This window comes from Rhea pennata, chromosome 14, assembly GCF_028389875.1.
Source record: "Rhea pennata isolate bPtePen1 chromosome 14, bPtePen1.pri, whole genome shotgun sequence".
Lineage (NCBI taxonomy): Eukaryota > Metazoa > Chordata > Aves > Rheiformes > Rheidae > Rhea > Rhea pennata.
Window position 1 is genome coordinate 20574431 of NC_084676.1, and position 12542 is coordinate 20586972.

Here is a 12542-nt window from a genome sequence, read left to right on the forward strand (position 1 = left end):
ACATAAAAAACAGCTGTGAAATTTAAAGGACCCCTAAACAATAGGGTCACACAGGAAAGATGAAGCATCAGTAGGTGACAAAGTTTCACATTCTCTTCATCAGGCCATATTGACAAATATTAAGTATCATCGTAGAAATCTGGTGAAGGGAAAACCTTAGATTTTCTGAAGATACAGAAAAAGAAAAGCAGATGGAACAGAGAATGATTGGGCTGACACAAAATGCGAACTCAGACTGCACCACGTTCACAGTCATACCAGGGTTACGTACATCAACTGAGCAGACTGCACCTCGAGACCCGGGTTATCGAAAAGACTTAGCCCTCTCCAGGCTGCACAAGCTCTATGGCACAGGATCAGACCCCACGGGAGCTACTTTCCATGCAAGAAACAAAAGGCAAATTCCTCTGTCAGTCTTATCTCTGTTTTTTAATCAAAACTTTGTTCTGATGGAACGTCTCCAGCTCTCTGACTGATGACTATTACTTGACTATTGCTATTAATAGACAGAGCCAAGGCTTTGTCTGGAATATGCTGGCACAGCTCCATTGAAGTTAATGGAGCTACCCTGATTTACAATGAGAATTTGGCTCTAACTTTTCACAGTTATGTGTAGAATTTAAATAGCAGCTGAGCTTTGGTTTATGTACGTCTATGAAAGTACTCTCTTGGCTTCTTAGACCACTGTTTCCCAAGATCTCTTTTTCCCAGTTATTTCAGACTGTTGGAAGCTATCTGTGATTTAGAGTGAGGTCAGCAACATAATGAAGAATTTATATTTCCATGTTTTACAATGATATGAGAAATAATGGAAAATATAATTTCAGTATCCTAGAAGATCAAGAATGGCTAACTGAAAAAAAGTAGCACAAACACTGAGTCACTGTTTGCACAGGGGTATAGGAAGATGTTACAGCGCACAGGACATTCCCTCCTCTGTCTGATCCTCTTTTTCAGTCTTTCCTGTTTCCTCTCTCTAGCTATCTGCAGCCTTTCCTTCTAGCCAGTGGTGGAAGGACCAGGTAAGTAAAAGAACATTTTCCCCATTTGGTGTCCTGTTGTCCCATTCTTGTCATGGTTCTCATTCTGCATAGCTATTTTAAGTTTGCAATTTCAGATCTTTGAAGTGACTAGAAAATTATAAGAACCAAAATAATGCAGAGTTCTCCAGAACTCTCCCCTAAAATTTAAATAATATGATAATGAAACATATTGTAAGGAAAACCTATTTCTTTTGGGGAATCTATTCCCTAAACCCTGGAAGAATTGTGTGAAAATTACCTTCCTTTTCACTTGTAAAAGAAACATGAATTTGCTTAAAACTCAACTGACATTAAAAATGATGCTATTGTTTTCCTAATCTGGTAGTTAGCCAAGCACCCACATGGACCACGCTGCCTCTGGGTATTAGAAATGTCCTGGCAAGCCTATAATACCCAGCTTTGGAACAACGTGCACATTCCAGCCAAGCTATCAATGTTTTCATTGTACACCCCTGAGAACAAAAAGAAAAATGTTAAATTAAAAGTTTATCAGAACCAAGAACACCGGAAGATACAGGGAAGCATATTAGCTATATGTCATTCCAGATGCCCAGAGAATAAAGCCACTAACAACCCATTCAGATCCAAACTAGATTAAAGCTTGACTTCCATTTACTTTGATATTTATTATATTTACTACAGCATTACCTAGGAAACCCAACACAGACCACAGCCTTCTATGCAAAGCACATGCAAATACATCACATACCATCTTTTCTCTATAGGTTTTACAAACTAGAAAGATGAGACAAACAAAAGCCTGGTAGAGAAACAGTCTCTACATGGAAAGTAACCTGTCTAATGCTTCACAGTAGGTTGATAGCCAAGGAAGAACAAAACTCAGATGCCACAGGATGGTATGTGTACTAGGCCAGCCTATCTATGGTCTAAGATAATGATGTCTTATGTCTCATAAAAAGATTTGTTCCACAACTCTACTATAATAATAATAAAAAAGAGGAGGGAAGAGGAAAAAAAGTTTGTGGGAGAGCAGTGGAAGGAAATGTACCCTGTTATTGTCCATGCTGTACCTTTTTTCAAATTAGGTATGAGCGAAGTACATTAAAATTTCGACTTCCCTCAGACATTAAATACAGTCTGAGTATTCAGCACAGGTTCTAGTCCTAATGAGGTCTATGGGCTCTTGCAGACAGCAAATATCAGTCGCTATCTTAACATCTTAATTGCAGGAAAGATGTTTTCTATTACACAATCTTGAACTGCTTGCTATCATCTTAATAGTCAAAGCCTTCAAGTCTGTGGCAAATTACCTCTGTACAGAGAAAAATCAGTGTCTCTGGGTTGCAGTCAGTTAACAAGTTACCCTTCCTTTAAGGACAGTTTTCTTCTACTTGTAGCTTGCTCTTATTCAAACTCATTTAGATTGTATTAGGTGCCGCGAATTCATTAACTTAACTGGAATTCTGTAAAAGATGTTATCCCAATTCTCATCCAAACAATGAGGGAAACTATCAGAAACACCTGGATGATTTGTACTTTCACTATTAGAAATCTTGCTACTTTCAGTCCTCTTAGAGAGTCCAATGAATCTTGACTTTAGAGTCTTAGGCCTTACAGGTAAGATTATCTTATCTTAAACTTGAGCAACTTCCCTTTGCCTGGGGAACTTCTCAGAAGCAAGTTTTGCATTCAAACCTGAAAAGTGAGGCAAACTGTGCATATTTGGTAGAAATCAACAGACAAAAAGTTATTCCCCATGTATATAGTGGATGGGACAAGAAATAATTAGCCTAAATTGCAGCAAGAAAGATTCATGTTGCCCCCTAAAAAAGACTTTCTGGCAATAAGGGCTGTGAAGCACTAGAATTGATTAGCTGTGTCTTGACACAGAAATTCTTTGTGACTATATAAGGTAAATATGACAAGAATGACATATACACAGCTGATCCTACCTTGAAGAAGAAAAAATGGACCAAATGTGACCTCTTGAGTTCTCATCTTGCTCTGTTTTCCAGGATTTCATCATCAAAGATGTTCCTCCAAAACACTCCAGAGACTAAGGCAACACACTGCAAACATTTTGGCACGTGTAAAACTTCATAGGTCTATTTCTGCAGGATAAAACTGTTTTACTAAATAAATGGTGCCATGGAAATAAAGGGAAAAATACACCTATTAATCTGCAAACTACAATATGCAACTGTTCTCCAAAGAACGTGAACACTGTGTGAAATGCAAAGCAAACACTGTGACTAAACTACCAATATTATGTCATGTACATGTTTGTGAATGATCTGTTTCTTATCAAGGAGTAAACAATTAATGTAAATATTAGCCTGCATTCTTCAGATTCCAGTGGGTTGCACAGTCTGCAGCACCTGATCCATCTGTTTCATAGGCCAAGAGATTTAATCGCAACCAAAATGTCATCTGTGAGATTCTTGCTTTAGCAGGCAATCTCACTGGCTATCTCAGGGAAGTCCAGAGAGGCTAGTACCTTGGAGAAGCTACAGTCTCTCTGGTATCATAGACCCCTTTGGTAAGGCATCAGTGTTGCAAATCAGCAGTCATATCCATAGGCTTCCCAGATCTCCATCCAGGACTTTCTGGACAGAAATCTATGCACATGCACTTCACAGATGACCTATACATTCTCAGTGAACGTATCTGTTATTTCCAGACATCTCACATCTCAGTAAGAGCTGCTCCTTTGACCAGACTGTGAAATATCCAGAAATTCCAGACTAATGTCTGAAGTTTTCAAATTCCATTACTTTCACATGATTTAGAAAAGGATTAGGGAAGGAGAAGGATAGCACATCAAGGAAAATGGACTGTATGGTCATCTTTATGCCTAGCATTTCTGAAAAATCACCATTTATTTCTTAGCTTCCTCTATCTAAAATGAATAAATAAATCTTTTTTTTTTTTTTTTCTAATTTATAATCAACAATTTTATGCATTAGAAATTTCTTTAGGTTTAGGACTTGACTTATCAGAAAGCAATATAAAAGAATATATCGGATGACATATCCTTGAGATGACTGGAAAAGAAACCATACAGTCTGACAACTATTTTTCTTGCAAAGGTTTCTAAAGACTCTAAAAAACAGACTTCTCATTGAGTGCAATTTCCAAAACTATTTTACTGGTAGCTGTCAAAACATTGTCAAGGATGACACATATGAAAACCTGAGGACAAACTTGCAAGGCCGCCCACTGAGGGCCCAATTGGAAATCTATCCTGCTACCGAAAGCTACAGGAAGTCAAAGTGCCATACATTCTCGAAGGAGGGCCTAAATTGGATTTGGATTAAATTTATACCTCATGTGCGCAGAAATCAACTTCACCATCATTTGTTAAATATAAACATGTCAAGTGAAAACCACAGATACAGATTTTAGGCTTTCTGAAGCCATGAAAATGTCTTCAGTAAATTAGAGGATGAAAATAAAGATCCAGCTCAGTATCTCTTATTTTGGATGAATCTTCCTAAACTTCCTTACTCAAATGATCCCTAGCTCTCTACAGAAGGAAGTGATTCCTATTGAGTCAGAGCTTTGCTTGAGCAAGGATGGCAGAACTGGTCCATTGTGGGCCTTCACTGGAGTCATTTTGCATCACCATTACTCCCTAATCTATTAAACACCAAACACTTCTTTTGGTTTCTACCTCAAAACACTTCACAAAAAAATGGTTTATCAGAAATCACAGCCTTATCCCAAATGCATGCATCTTTTCTACTTCATCCCTTTTAACTCATCACAGTCTTCCTTCTCCTTTTCTTCTCTCTCTCTCTCTCTCTTTTAATGTCTGCAGTAACACACACAAATATTTCAAGGGCATTAAAGAACTAGAGAAATTAAAGAAATCAAAATTTCAGAAAGAACAAATGTTAATGATACTGTTTAATTTTAGATATATGCAAGTTCAGTATGAATTTAGAATATATAATCTAATATCCTAGAGTACATAAAATTCAAACTAAATAAAAAGCCCTCATGAGCTCCTCCAGGAGCTTATTCCTCTAATAAGTCTAAGAGTAAGACTGAGCAATTTAGTGCAGAAAACTGCTCCCCCCATGTCACACACACTTGACTCAGTATAAGCAGTGAGAGAAAAGAAATCTTGACCGCATCACAACACCTTAAAGGACTACTTTCTCTCTGATGGATGAGCACAGTTTACATATATTTTAACAGACAACAAGAAAAGAAATTCAATTTCCAGGGGAAGGGTAAGCTGTAACCTCAAATTTCAGATCACATGCTAGCAGATTAGTGGTAAGGTCAGTCTCAGAAGATGCTTTCTAGCTTCTATCTCATCAGCTGCTTGCCAGTAAGGTTGTCAGAGAAACATCAGAAAAAAAATTCTCATAAGTCCCTTTTACCTACTGATTCTATTGAGCTTTCCACATCTTAGGCACCAAGTCAAGTTGACAAGGAAGGAAATGGGCTTCTAAATAGGTGAAATCTGGGATGTGGGCTGAACATTTCCTTCCACTGACACAAATTCACATGTGGCTTGACTTCAGAATGAATAACAGTAAAAACAGCTTCATGCTATCTGTGGAAGACTAACAAAGTTTTAAAAATACACCCATTATTAACTGACCATAATTAGAAAAATCCAAGTGCTTGTAGCAGACAGGTCCTCTCACAGACAAATATCCCAAACCAAATGTATTCACAGCATTTTATGGATCAGAATCAATTTGGAGGGGGGCTTTTACTAGAGCTCTGGGTGAAGAAAAAATCTCCTTAAAATTAAGGGTGAGAGCTGGCTCACTGAGAAATGCCATAAAGCCATCTTATCTTTTGAAGAATACTGGTTTTCTGGCAGCTATGTACATTTCCTTCTGTTATAGTAGAAAACTACTCTCAGAAACTTAATGGATGACTCTTTCATTATGGTCTAAGAGGCCCAGGCAGAAAAATTTCTCTGTACTGTAATTATGTTTTCCATAGACAAGACTGCCATAAGAAAGAACTTTCTTGCTGCTCCAGTTTTAGAAGGGCCTGATCCAGAGGCACCAGGATGGGTAAGGGGTAGTGGTCCAATTCCTATTTATTCTAGTAATGATACCATATTGTGAATGCAGATCCATTGGTTCTAGGGCTACTAAAATTATGGCATTTAGATTTAATAAAGGTGTATTAAGCAATTTACCCTCTGCTCCTTAAATGTAACGAAAAAAATCTACTGAATTTAGTGAGCTTTAGATTGCGTATTATGAATTTCATTGATCATGCAGAAACATTCACACTCCACTTGTAATATTCCCAAAGTCATTGCCTATCTAACAATTACCTTAATGTAAAACTTTGGACAAATAACCTTATCAGAGATTCCAAAAGCATCTAGAACATAAGGATAATATGGCCAAGCTGTTACATCCAGTTTCTCCTAGACAACAGAAGAGCATAGTAATCAGCCTGCATTACTTAGAAGACTTCATAACACAAAACATATGTAGGTAAGAGACTGAAGACATGAGGAAAAAACAGAGAGAGATATGGCAGAGAGATTACAACTCAGTTCCACCAACAACACAAATAGTAACTTCAGTGACATTAAGAAGAGTGGCCCTGAGACCAGGAGATTTTGTTCTACATCTACTGAAGAAAGTTTTTCTCCTTGTGCCTGAGAGTTTATTGTGCAAATATTCTATCATTACCAGAAGTAGTACTTGCTGTACTCTACTCTGTGTCATCCAGGCTTTCAGAGAATTTCATTGATTTTCATATAATCCCTATAAACTCATTGTGAGGACACTACTTACCCCCATTTTTCAAACATGGAAATTGAACCATAAACAGCTAAATAAAATCACTCCAAAGTTGTACACTGCAAAGAGAACCCAGCACTATTGTCTCCTGAGCACTTAACTATGGGTTATTTTTTGAATAATTTAAAATAGTAATAGTTTCTTTAAAATTAAAATGTTAGCTTTACCATTATTTCATAGCACATTGTCAGTCTAAAATGTAACTAACAAACAACGTTAGCACTTCCATTTTTTTCCATGCAAATTAAGGATGATGGATTAATATTAACTGATTTGTTATTAAAAAAATCTGTTACCTTTTTAACATTCTTATTTTGACACAAGAAGCAAAAAATACCTTTTCCAGAGGACGTCTGTTTACAGTCTAGTTCATCCAAATGTTAAATACAGTTGTGCCTGCTTTTGGGCTGAGAGTGAGAGTTGTAATATCCATTTACTACAGCACCTTCCACTAGAAGAAAAACACCAAATGTATACAAGATATGTATTACATTAGACTGATCCATTCCTTTGACAAGTATTGTACTTAAATATTTTCCCATATACTTAATCTGGAAAAAAATCATAAGCATTTATCCTTGCTTCCACTACACATTGCTGCCACTGGTTTCATAACAAACCATGAGAAACTGTATTGGTAGTTAGAACTAATCTGAATATATCTATTAGTTAATTTTTATTAGGACGGGCTTAATCATGAGCTGCAAGCTACTCAGAATCACTAGCAAAAATTAAATGCCTCTTTACTTTTGCAAATAGCATTCAGACATACTGTAAAATTGACAGGAGATCTGGGAAGAAAAAGATCGATAAAAGGATAAATTTCTCTCATCCTCAGAAAAAGGCAGTGTTTAGTGCAATAATGAGAGACTTTAATAATTTAGTTAATGTCAGGCCAGCTACTCAACTTTCTGGAGCAAGTGAATATTTCAGAGAGAAGTGGAAGTTTCACTTAGTTTGCATGGTTTGCAAATAAACTAGAGAGTGCAGTAGTGATTACATATCTGTAACACTTCATACTGTTTTAGCTTTCACTCAAAGATTTCAGATAACTGTAAAATTAGTAACTTAGCCTTCTAGTGCTGTATGAGATTAGGCTCTGTTATTAGAAGATAATAGGATTGCACATGCATTTGTGTACTTTATTTCAGACTTTCTTTTCAAATGTGCCAAATTACTGCTGATGGGATCAGGCCCTTTTTCCATCTGCTCAGCAAAGCAACATCCTCTGCAGCTAGCTTCTCCATCAGCTGAGTACTACTGCAGAGACTTTGGTGGCGTGCAATTCCTTCTGGCTGATTTCCTCCACTTTGCAGTAAACACAGAAATTTCCCACCACATTTCCTTCTCCAAGCTTATCTTATGCAGAAAGTCTCTGTCCATTGCATTTGTCTGATAGGAAGGGCACATAGCTGTGGTGCTATGACTAGAACGGAAAGATCATAGGTTACTCAGTAGTTTGTATTCAGACAGAAAGGTGCAAGTTCCTTCAAATATGGCTTCTACACGTAATTTGTTGTAGGGAAACTTCCCCTTCAAGTTCCCAAATGAGTCATTTATAACATGAATTTCATTACCAGCTTTGAAACTAAAACAATGCCTGTATTTAAGGATCATTAAGAGTATTTGTATCAAGTTAACTATTTTCTATATAAAAGTTGCTCTCTCGTTGTCAGACTTCTTACCTTCCCTATTTAACATGTACCTAGATTTTCTTTATTTTGCACACAAATGCACAATTTCCACTCCGGTGATAATGCAGAGCTCCTGTGTTTTGTATTAGTCTGATTATTGTACCAGAAATGACTATTAGACTCTCCACATCCACATCTTACATGAGGTTGTTCCCTTATGCATTACAGAACACTAATAATTTTAACATTTTTGACATTACAATTTTCTGGTATAAATTCAGTTCTGCCCTTGTTCAATTATTTGGACACTTTCACATGTTCCCCTGTGAAAAATTTGTCTTTCTCGCTCACAGATATACAAGATAATCCCTGATGTTTGGAAAGCCTCATGTAATCTATGTCCCTAAGGCTTCTTTGAACACTAGGTTAAACATTGCGAAATGTTGTTTTAATATTTTCCAAAATATTTCCTGTTCCTTCATCCTTTTTCCTGCTGACTGTTACAGAATAGGTGTCTTTAAATGGGAGCAAACTGGATGAAATCTGAGAGCTGAGTTGGTCCTTGGTGGGGAGAAAGGACCAACAGAAAACATGATGCTTCCCTGTGCTTTGCTGCACTCTCCCTCCTGCCAGGACTATGTGTGTGATTGCAGTGTCTCTAGTCATCCTTCCTTTTATGCCACCGAGAGCTCTGCCTACCCACCTCCCATCAGAGGTGTGGGGGCTGAGGGCAGACTCTGCTCCTCCTGTTTTGGAGAGACCTTGCAAACAGCTTGCAAACTGCTCCCAGCCATGTACAGCACACCCAAGCGCACCTGGAAGTGTGTAACACTACCCAGACTCTGTATTAAGCTATACATAGGGTCCTTGGACCTCACAGGATATCTTCCAGCTGCTCTAGGACGTATTTTCAGGGTCATTGGCTAGATAAAAGAAAAACTGCTTGCAAGAAGAGAGTGGAGACAACAAAATATACTAGGAGCACACCCATCTGCAGCCTTCAAACGTATGCACTTAGGGTCTCAGAGAACCTCTTCCTCTCCCCAAACATACATTTTTATATATAGATTAGGGAGCAATTACTTAGGCCCTGGATCAGCAGAATCATTGCTTCACCAGATCTACAGCAAACAGGGTACTAATATAGAGCAACCAGAATGTTCTTTTCATTCTTTATCTACATAAAGTAGATATACATATAGGCGTCACAGCAAGTGATTAATTACAGACAAAGAATATGTAACAGATACAGCCATCTAAAATATGCTCATGCATTGAAACCATATTTGATTTGAAACCAAACTTCTAGAGGTTCAAATTACCTCTAGAAATCTGAAGGTATATTTACAGTAAATATAACTAGTTTACATTTTCTACCTCTAGCTTTCTCCTTAGAAAACCAAAGCCAAAGCTTTAGATGCACATTTCAACTATGTCTGGAAAAAAATATCTAAAAGACTGTGGAAAAAAAATTGTAAAAAACAAAAATTGAAATGTTTTCATCGCAACCCGTACAGTGTCACGGATGTGATTTTCCAAATTGCTTACCTGGGCTGTCATGTGATTGGGATGCCTCAGAGATAGCAGACAACACTACATAGATCAAACATTAAAGCTGCACAAGTAATTTTGATATAAAATTTCTCTGCCTAGCTTATGGAAATTGCCCTTTGGTTTATTACATTCCATCACGCATAGTGTTAAAGTTGCATGGAAAAGGAAGAAAAGCAAACAGCAGGCACAGCTATTTCATTATCTCACTGGTCAATTATTAACTATAGTTCTTTTTCTGCCCAAGTGTTTGGCCACTGATCGTAGCTCCCATGTGGCCAGAGCTGAAAAATTCCATGAACCTGAGGCTGCAGCGGAGAGAGCGGATGAAGCCCTTGCCCTCCTCAGGACCCAGACAGCCTGTTCCCGTTTGTCTCACAGACACATAATTATCCAAAGAGGATCCCTTACTCTGTTGCACCTTGTCCTCTGCTGTCCCTAGACAGGGGTTACACTATGTCGGCCAAGAGCCTTTGCTCCGGTGAATGTATTTCTAGCCTTAGCTCAATGGCAGCCCAGAGGAGCATTACTAGATGAAAATTTAATCAAATCCAACAGAAAGTAGTTAGACTTCATTTCCTTGAAAAGTTATTCACTACTCTCAGTGAGGGAAAAAAAGGACTGTACAATAAGTGTCAGACAGACAACTCAAGGGAACGTATCTTCCACATACTGCAGGTTTTTTATCATGTTTTATTTGTAAAACTGCACAGAAGGCATGCAGATTGAGGCTCAGATCAATTTTGTACAACTCTGAATTGATTCAAAGCTCTGCAACAAATTCCTTCTCACCTTCAAACATGGTCAATTGAGCATGATGTTATAACATCCTTATCTGGTGAGATAATTCCCACTACTTTCCAGCTGAGCTTAAAAATAAGCTAATTTTATGCCACTATTTTTCTTCTCCAAATAAGAGGTCAACAGGATAATTTCATGCAGGCAACAATACTCAGATGAGTTTTTATTCATAATCTCAAGCAAAAACTTGGAATTCTTTCCAAATTTGCTACAGAAATAATCTGCTTGCTTATGGCTAGATTCAGTTTTTACAGTAAAGTAACTACAATATAGTAGTGAGAAGAAGCAAAATATTCTCTGGTGGGATTCAGATTCAGCCTTTGTTTTTAACTGGTTTCACCACACTTTTAAGGCAGGTGATGATACCAAAAAGCTTAGACTCCATTCCTATGCTACTGAACAGGAAAAGCAGGAGAGTATAGGGATCATTTTGACAGGTAAACCACGCCAGTCTCTGAAACTGCACATCTCGGCATAAGCAGAATACAGGAGCCTTCATATCACTGTTTCCATATTATTCATTTAACCTGTGTTTGAGATATTTCTGTAAGCAGCAGTCTGGGCTCCTCTTCAAAATTATGTATATACATAGGCCACTATTAGCCTAAACTTCCCCCACACACACATAGCCACAATGTATTATGTGATCAGTAACTTGAAGAGTATAGAGAATAGTTCCCTCAAAGTTACTCAGTAACTAACTCAGTGTTTAGTCATTACATTTAATAATGTTTTCACAAAGCAGTTACATGGTATCTGATCTCGAGTCAAGTGTTCTGAAACATCACGAGGAACGGACCATTTCAAACGGCCCAAGAAATGAGTAATGTTGCGCTATGCGATGCCCGCTTGAAAGAAAGAAAAAGCAGCTGAAAAATCTCCTCCTCATGGAGCTACACATGGGTCATACACAAAGTTCTTGTTTGGAAACAGAGCTGGTGACACTGGTTGTAGATTCTTTGCCAGGGACATTTTGTGTATTTCTTCTGTGCTAGTAAATTTTGTACAGATATGTCAGAGATGACTGACTTATTAAAGTGCTGTGGATAAAAATATGACCTTGGTCTTACACAAAAAGTAAAGATTAAAATGTAGCATAATGAAAGGAGAAAATACAGAAAGCCGAAGTCATCGTTCTACCATCCTAAGCCTTAAGAGGTCAGTCCACCAGTTCTTGCATCTCCCAGACCCTGGGAGGACGGTTGAATTCAACTGTCAGGCTACTACTTTGGTTTAGTTCCTGATTTGCCACAGACCTTCTACATAAGTCTCAATCTAACGTAAAGGCCAAAGCTTAAGACATTTAAACATACCAAGATTAAGACAGTGTCTAACAAGTTTTCCAGATGTAGAACATCACTCAGATTCTGTCTGTGAATTAGTCTGGGCAGGAACCTTAAAGGCATGCAGGCATCAAACTTTTGCTGAGTCCAAGTACTTCTCAGGTGGTTTTTGCATGTAAAATGGAGATAAACAATACTCTTCATGCCAAGCTGTTGTGAAGATAAATCCATTAAAAACTGTGAGCCTCACAGAAACTAAGGCCCTTTCGACCTGATGGTACTGAGAGCTTCTGCATGGCAGGGTGTGTCAGCAGTAGCTCAGAGCAAACAAGCTGAAGCTTTGCAAACCAGAGCAAAGCCTAAGAAAATCAGCCCTGTGGGCACAATATCAAGTAACTTAGACCTCTAAACCAGTGGAAGTTTTACTAATAAGTACAATAATTGCATTTACTTTTTACAAAACATAAATCATATGCCTCC

The 12542-nt window shown here is 37.8% G+C and overlaps 1 protein-coding gene across 5 annotated transcripts in view; it reads right to left on the minus strand.

The window, feature by feature from the left end:
- The window catches only part of SHROOM1 (shroom family member 1), a 42573-nt gene that overhangs the window by 16418 nt on the left and 13613 nt on the right, over window positions 1-12542 (minus strand). Inside the window, exon 1 of one of the 5 annotated variants that reach the window (XM_062587633.1) lies at window positions 7131-7200. The exons of 3 other annotated variants lie outside the window; for them this stretch is intronic. The gene's annotated coding sequence lies outside the window, so the exon portion shown is untranslated. Of the gene's footprint in view, window positions 1-2956; window positions 3037-7130; window positions 7201-12542 lie in introns of those variants that run through there. One more of the 5 variants, XM_062587634.1, reaches the window with a different exon arrangement.